Source organism: Gobius niger (genome assembly GCF_951799975.1).
Source record: "Gobius niger genome assembly, chromosome: 8".
In the NCBI taxonomy this organism is placed as follows: domain Eukaryota; kingdom Metazoa; phylum Chordata; class Actinopteri; order Gobiiformes; family Gobiidae; genus Gobius; species Gobius niger.
In genome coordinates, this window is record NC_136859.1 from 30,052,805 (window position 1) to 30,061,913 (window position 9,109).

Consider the following 9,109-nt stretch of genomic DNA (forward strand, 5'->3'; position numbering starts at 1 on the left):
GCTCTTCCACAAGAGGTCAGCATTGCTCCATCTGTACAGCCCTTAGCAACCAAAGACATCAGTGCAGCTCAAGGAGCAGATCCAGCCATCTCCAGAGTCCTGTTCCTGAAACAAAAATATACTCACCTGAAGTACAAAGAAAGAGTGACAGAGTGCGGAGGCTCCTCAGAGAGTGGTCTCGCTTGCAGACGGATGAAGATGGGATCCTCTGGAGGGAAACATCCTGTAGAACACAGTTGGTCGTCCCAGAGCCCATGAAAGCTCTCATCTACAAGCATCTTCATGGAGATATGGGACACTTGGGAACAGAACGAGTCATAGCTCTGGCACGTGAGCGCTTTTTCTGGCCCAAGATGAGACAAGAAATTGAGCATTATGTCACTTCTGTCTGCAGCTGCATCAAGAGGAAGAAGCCAAATAGAGTCACTCGAACGCCCATTCAGAGTATTGAGACATCAGCTCCGTTTGAGTTGATCTCTATTGACTTTGTGCACCTGGAGAAGAGCAGTGGAGGAGAGGAGTACATCCTCGTGTTGGTGGATCACTTCACAAAATATGCACAGGCATATGCCACAAGGGATAAGTCTGGGAAGACAGTGGCCAGAAAGCTATTTGATGATTTCATTCTGTGTTTTGGCTTCCCTGCTAGAATCCATCATGACCAGGGACGTGAGTTTGAAAATCAGCTCTTCCGCAAACTAGAGAGCTATTCTGGTGTACGACACTCCCGCACTTCACCCTACCATCCACAGTCAAACCCTGCAGAGCGCTTCAACCGGACTTTGCTCGGGATGCTGAGGACCCTGGCAGAAACTGAGAAGTCACGCTGGAAGGAACATCTCGGTAAAGTGATCCATGCCTATAACTCCACAGTCCATGAAGCTACAGGGTATTCTCCGTTTTTCCTCCTCTTCGGCCGTGAACCTACTTTACCCATTGATCTGCTCATCCCTCGAAAAAAACATGAAGAAGAACGTCAGTCTCTAGTAGGTTATGCAGAGAAATGGAGAGAAGCTATGCAGCAGGCCTATGCTATAGCCATGGAGAACATGTGGAAGTCGGCCAGGAGAGGGCAGAAGTGCTACAACCAACGTGCATGGAGCTCAACGCTACAACTTGGTGACCACGTCCTGGTACGGAATCTAACCCCCAGAGGTGGTCCAGGAAAGCTGCGGAGCTATTGGGAGGAAACCATCTATGTGGTGAGAGAGAGGAGAGGCCCTGACAGTCCAGTATACACAGTGGAGCCACTGCAAGGTACAGGGAGGAGAAGAGTGTTACACCGCAACCTGTTGTTGCACTGCCCTTACCTGGTAGAAGAGCCTCCCAGGGACATTCCTCAGTCCGGTTTAAACCACCCCCCACCTCAGACCAGGGGAAGACACCAAAGAGGTCGGCGAGAGCTGCAACCAGTGGAGACAGGAAGTTCCAGTGAGGAGGAGTTTGGCCTCTGGACAGCTGGGAAGCCACTGCATCCACTCACCACAGCACCTGTCAGAAGGCCCATGCAAGTGGAGAGACGGGAAGAGAATGCGGTGCAGCCTCAAGTCGTAGCTCCTGGGAGTCCTGAAGGCGAGCCTGAAAATCAAGAGGGTTCACCAGCCTCCACCGGTGAGTCGGAAGAGGAACAGAGGGAAGCTGCAGTTCCACCACGGAGGCCAGTCAGAGCAAAACAACCTCGTCGTCTGTACACCTATGACCAGCTGGGTGAACCAACAGTGAGAGAGCTGCAGACCTGTCCCATTCGTGCTAGCGGTGCAGATGAGGTCCACACCGACGACGGACCCATTATGTATCCTTTTTCGCATTATTAGTCTTATGGGCTATTGTAAATAGTGAAAGATGGGTTATTTGATTCCTAAAACATTGTGTAGTGGGTAGAGTAATTGGTTTAAGTGGCACACAAATTTGATACTATTCTAAAGAGTATTAGTGGTAACGTATCTGATCTAGAGTTAAACTAAAGTGAAATGGTATAGTCATGTGATAACATGCTTTGGGGTGAAACAAGTATTTTCCTTGTCCCATGATGGAAGATTGGGGGGCCCACCGATACTTCCCTGGACGATGCACCCGCTGATGCAGATGGACTTAATGAGGAGTCGTGTGTTGTTGCCATAAAAAAAGTGGACTTTGATAAAAAGACGTTTTATAACAAGTTAAAATCGTAAACAATGTGAAATGCCAAACCTGTTGCTCTTGAAATGTAATGCCTAATTTGTATAGTCTTTTACACGTGGGTATAAAAGGGAAAATGGAAAAAAAGAGACTATGGGGAGCACTTCTCTTTTCAGTGGGGAAGGGTGTAGCCCATCTATTTTATCTATTCATAAGACAAATGTAATTTCATTGTTATTTATTATTGGTAGAAAGTGTTTAAATTATTCACTATACGATCACATGTACCGCAATGGGTGGAGTCCAGGAGTGGGGCTCATTCACAAAAGTGAGTTGCCCACGGGGAGTAGTGAGTGATGCCTGGTGTGTGCGCTATGGTGACGCTGGTCCAAGCGTGCCTCAACATGTACGACGAACTGGACTAAATAAAGTTGCAAACCATCCAAGTTTACGCCTGTTCTGTTGGAGAGTGCAACAAAGGCAGTTGGCTTTCTCTAAATCTATATTTCTATCTCCTACAGCTCCTTTTACTTTTGTATAAATAAAAAACAAAATGGACTGGCAATAAATCTGATTGTGATTAGAATTAAAGAAGAGCGGGCACGGTCGGTTTAACGGGGTCGCGCGGGGGTCGCGCGGGCTTAGCCCCCTCGGCTAAGCCTTGTGTGACGCAGTTGTTACGGCCGGGTACGCTTTAGCAGGTTGTAAACAAGACAATTTGCATAAAATACAGGGAGCATTAGATGTGAAAATGTTATCTTATCAATAAGCAGCGGGAACCATATGTTTACATACACTTCATAAAAGACACATTTGCATTTATTTCCTCACTGTCTGACATGAAACCAGAATTAACTTTACTTTTTTAGGTCAAGGTTATTTCTTTATGTCAAATGCCAGAAGAATGAGATACACATTTTTGTATTGCTTTTTACAAAGTCAGAAGTTAACATACACTAAGATTACTATACCTTATACTAGACAATATACTAGACAATTTGGGAAAGCCCAGTTGATGATGTCATGACCTTGGAAGCACAAGTCGGGTTCATCCTTGGGTGCAACTTCAAGACGCTTGAAGATGCGAGTTTGTCATCATCCACAGTGAAACAAGTCCTGTAGCGACATGAGCTGAGAGGGAACTCTGCCAGGAAGAAGCCCTTACTCCAAAGGAAATATGAAAAAGACAGATTGGAGTTTGCAAATAAAAAAGGATAAAGACTTTAACTTTTGGAGACAAATTCTGTGGTCTGACCAAAAAAAAAAAAAATCTTCTTCTTTTCTTTTTTTTTTAAATTATCTTGCAGGGCTGCAATTTTAACATACAATGATTCTATCTATTATCATCATCGTCATCATCATCATCATCATCGTCATCATCATCATCGGCTACCACCCACTCTCAACAGGCCACTATACACTCTGGCTATTTAACACCACCGCACTAGATAGGGTCTACAATTTGGACATGTCATTATCATACAAACGATAATAAATAGTGGATAGTAAAGACAACAAGGCAAGATGGCAGAATATAATGTCCAATACGCCTATATAAGATGAAATCAAATATTCATCCATTGATAATGACAAGACGGATAATTGTTATGACTAATAACAATAACTATTAATTATTGTTTTTAATTATTCTTATTCTTATTATTACTTTTATTATTTTTATTATTCTTATTTATTAGCATGCTGTGTAAATGATGTGAAATGCTAAAACCTCTTTGTTTGCCAGTGCTGCAAACTGCAAGCTAAGTCTGCTGATTGTATGTTGACAATTGTAACTACAGTAGGATAAAAGTTAACTCACAAACATGCAGGAGGTTGTGTTTTGACACTGATACAGAATACTCAGGGAAGGATTGTTTATTGTTTATTGATGTAAATGTAAAAGTAATATATAACAACATCATGAATTGCAAATGTAATTTACAAGAACAAGGGGTTGGCTATAAGCTTTTTGCTTCAGGCTACTTCCTTTGAGCTTCCACTAACTGTATGATTGTGAAACTTTGGAGAAAGAGAAGATGTTTACTGCTCAAATAAACTCTACTACTACTACTACTACTACTGCTACTACTAAAATTCACACTAAAACCAAATAAAAACATAGTGCATTTCTAACTCTGTTACACATTGCTGTCTGTATCTGTGGGCTCTTTAGAATGCTATGATGTCAAATGTATTGGAACACAGATGGATATAACTTGTGTAAGGACACATTCAGAAATAATCAAGAAATGAAGTCCCTTAAAGCAGTACTAAGTAACTCTTCCCCCTAGATATAATAAATATATTAAAAAAAAGATGGCCGCGGTGTGAGAGGCTGACGCTTTTGTCTCCCTACAGATTTAGCTAAAAGTAAAGCTATGGTGCTTTATATTGGCGGTGGTTGCATCTTTTTCTAACACACAATGTTGTTCGGGCAATGAATCTGCGCTCGGGGGCAACTGTGGATAAGACAACGACGCGCAAAGTAAAGAAAAGAGTTGCCAAACAACGTCCTGCACGTGAGGCCACAATGACTGACACAGTTGCGCAAGAACTGAAAACTCTAATGCTTTCTGTCAAAGACTCACTTTCTTCACAACTGACGGATTTCAGGACAGATTTTGGCGTCTTTCGGGCCGATACGGAGAGAGACATAAAACAAATAATGCAACAGAACAAACAAATGGGCGAAGATTTGGAGAAGACAGCACGCCGCTTGGAGGAAGTGGAACATCGCGTCGGTGAGTCTTTTGACACAGAAATCGCCCACCATAAAGCAATCAAATATTTGGTGAACAAGATTGAGGACATGGAAGAGCGCACTGAATATTTGGAGAACAAATCGAGACAGAATAACGTGCGCATATTCAATGTCCCAGAAAAATGCGAAGGCAGCGATATGATTGCGTTCCTGAAGAAACTTTTCCAAGAGACCCTGCATCTAACTGGAGATATTGACATTATTAGAGCACATCGTTTGTACAAAGAAGACAATAAAGCACACGGGAGGCCAATAATTGCTGCTTTTAGAGACTTTGATGCAAAGAAAAGAGTAATTTCCGCTGCGTGGAAACAGAAGGAAGTCAAGATTAATGACACACGCATCTTCTTCGAACATGACTTTACTCCTAAAGTGCATCAAAAAAGGGCATCGTATAGACTTCTCAGGAAGCAGCTGAAGGACAAAAATATCAAGACCCATATTTTGGCCCCCGCGAAGCTAAAGATTTTCTACGAAGATGGAACGACGCAAGTCTTCGATCACCTACAAGCCGCTACCCAGAGCCTACGGGAGCGTGGTCTGATTGGGACCGCAGCGGAGGAGTTTGGTGCTACGGGGGAGCAACATCTGGCATCGGCCCAACAGGAGAACATTAGCGCCAGTGGACAGTCCTGGGATATTACTAAATCAAAACGCACTGGTGTAGATATCCACAAACTGATGCAACGTGCTGAGATGAGCCTGGGATTACGTGAGTGAAAACTGACTCTTCAATATTATTAAGCCTCTAAGTGAAATCAAATAGGACATTTGTTCAGCATAAATATGCGAAATACCTGTTCTTTTGGATCATAGGATGGCGAATAGTATTTTTGTGTGTTGTAAATGAAAAAAAAAAAAAATGGAAAAAAAAAAAGAGCATGAACAATTGAAATAAACTAAATGAAAATGGATAGAGCACCGTCTAATTTGTAATGGTAACGGGAGATAATAGCTTAGGCCTCACACAATCAGACATGACACAAGCCATTGGTGTTTGTTTCTTTTTATGTTATTTGTTTGTATGTTGTATGTTGAATGTTTATATGTTTCATGTCATACAAGTCCTTGAACTCAGCACAAAATATATAACTTTAAATGGAAGATAATATAGAGATTGTAACATATAATTGCAATGGGTTGGCAAATGCTACCAAAAGAAAGGAAGTATTTACATGGTTTAAAGATAAGCATAATGTTAAAATTATTTGTTTACAAGAAACACACTCAATACCTGAATATGAATCATATTGGAAATCAGAATGGGAGGGAAATATTTACTTTAGTCATGGGATTAGCAACAGCAGGGGGGTTATGATTATGCTAAAGAAAGAGCTGACTTATACAGTTCATAGAGTACAGGCAGACGCAAATGGGAGATGGTTAATTATGGATATTACAATCGACAATATAACTATACAATTAATTAATATATACGCTCCTAATGAAGATACCCCAGCATTTTTTGAAAATATAAGCAAGAACATTAATCTAGAAAATAGGCAAATCATTTTAACTGGGGACTTTAATACTGTGTTAGATATACAAAAGGATAGAGCAGGCACACACATTGTTAACAACCATCCACAGGCTCGTAATGAAATTGAGGAATTAAAAGCCTCACTAGAGTTAGTAGACGTATGGAGACTCCAGCACCCAGAATCTAAAAGATATACTTGGCGGAGAGGGCAACAAGCCAGTCGGATAGACTATTTTCTCATTTCATTTTCCTTGGTCCCTAAAACACCTAAATGCTATATAGGAGACAAATTGAGGTCAGATCACTTCATGGTATCTATAAAAAAAAAAACAGCAGAATATCCACGAGGAAAAGGGTACTGGAAATTTAATCAATCCTTATTAGATGATGCCAATTTTATCAATAACACCAAAACATTTATTAGGGATTTTTTCCATATAAATGAAAGCACATCAAATCCTCAAATTGTCTGGGAGGCATTTAAATGTGTTTTTAGAGGACATTGCATTAAAATTTCATCCATTAAAAAGAGACAAACATTATTGAAGGAAAAGGCTCTTATGCAGGAACTAAAAGATTTAAATGAAAAACTTGATAGTGAGCAAAATTACTCATCTGAACTCTCCTTAGTAATTAAACAAAAACAAGACGAACTGGAACAACTTTATTACGAGCGTGCTGTCGGACTCATTAAAAGATCACGGGCCGTGTGGATGGAACATGGGGAGAAATGCACAGCACATTTCTTAAGATTACAGCAAAGAAATGTAACAAAAAAAAACATAATGCGCCTGACAAATTCAAATGGATCAATAACAGATCCTCAAGAAATTCTAAGCGAAGAGGTGAAATATTTTACAACACTGTTCTCACAGGAACATAATTATGCTGCTGATACTGATCAGTTTTTTCCCCACTCAAATGATTATAAACTAACAACACAACAAAAACAAAGTTGTGAAGGTGATCTCACCGAAGATGAAATCCATGTATCCATAAAGTCCTTTTCTTTTGGTAAAGCTAGCGGACTAGATGGAATCCCTATAGAAGTATACTCAACATTTTTTGAGGAAATCAAGAAACCACTTCAAGCATCTTTTAATTATGCATTCACAAACGGCTTATTATCTGAATCACAAAAGCAAGGTGTCATATCATTGCTGTTGAAACAAAACTCTGATGGTCAATACAAAGACCCTACTTTTATGGAAAACTGGAGACCTCTGACGTTACTTTGCTGTGACACTCGCATTCTTGCCAAATGCATTGCTCTACGATTCAGAAAGGTCATTGGATATATTATTAAACAAGAACAAGCCGGATTTATTAAAGGAAGGTTTATTGGAGAAAACATCAGACAGGTCATCGACATTATAGAAGATTATAAAACACGACAGAAAGCAGGAATTCTATTTATTTCAGATTTAGAAAAGGCCTTTGATAGAATAAATTGGAAGTTTATTTACAGTACACTTAAGTTTTTTGATTTCGGAGAAAATATCTTAAGATGGGTCCAAACTTTCTATAATCAACCTACTAGTAAAATTATAAATAACGGATATTTATCAGGAAACTTTACAATATCTAGAGGCGTCAGGCAGGGATGTCCGCTGTCTCCTTATCTATTCATTTTATGTATAGAAATTTTAGCCATCAGAATAAGAAATAATGCATTAATAAAAGGTCTGAAATTACACAACACAGATATAAAATTCACAATGTATGCAGATGATGTTACGTTTTTTTTGCAACCAGAGGAAAAGACACTGAATGAACTGATAAAAGAACTAAATTCATTTTCAAATATATCAGGACTAAAACCAAATTTTGAAAAATGTGCAATCATGAGGTTAGGTAATATTTCAGATACAAATTTTCATATAAAATGTTCAGCGCCAGTGAAATGGATTAATTCTGACGTTCGAGTTTTGGGCATCCACATTTGTGGAAATACTAAAGATACGGTACGTTTAAATTATGAAAAAAGAATGAAAAAGGTAGAAACTTTATTGTTGCCTTGGAGAGGAACTTCTTTAACGATGATTGGCAAAGTTACATTGATCAACTCCTTGGTAATTCCACAGTTTGTACATTTATTGATTACTCTTCCTTCACCAGAAAAATCTTTTTTTAAACATCTCGAGCAAAAAATTTTCAAATTCATTTGGAACGACAAACCCGATAAGCTAAAAAGACAATATATGTACAACACGCTCGAAAACGGTGGTTTAAATTTAAAGAATATAGAAATGATGAATGAATCTCTGAAAGCCTCCTGGATTTCTAAAATGTATCTTAATCCTAACTGGATATCTAGCCAAATTTTAGCAAAAACCTATACATTTTTTCAAAGTAAATTGTTTCCTTTTTTTCAACTCAAGTCCAATCATATTGACCATATATTGGAAGTAGAATTGAAGGGCATCTCGATTTTTTTCAAAGATGCACTCAAAGCATGGTTAAACTTTCAATACTATCCTCCAGATGGCGTTCATGAGATTCAAAATCAACTCTTATGGATGAACTCAAATGTATTAATTGAAGGACGACCTGTTTTATGGAACTCATGTTTACAAAATGGTGTTATGTTTGTAAATGATCTTATGAAGTCATCAGGAGATTTCCTCACCTATGCAGAATTTTGTACATACTATGGACAATGCATTGAACTCTTTCAGTATAATCAGCTATTATCCGCAATCCCGATGAGATGGAAAAAAACATTTAAAAACAAAAACAGGCTATTAGTA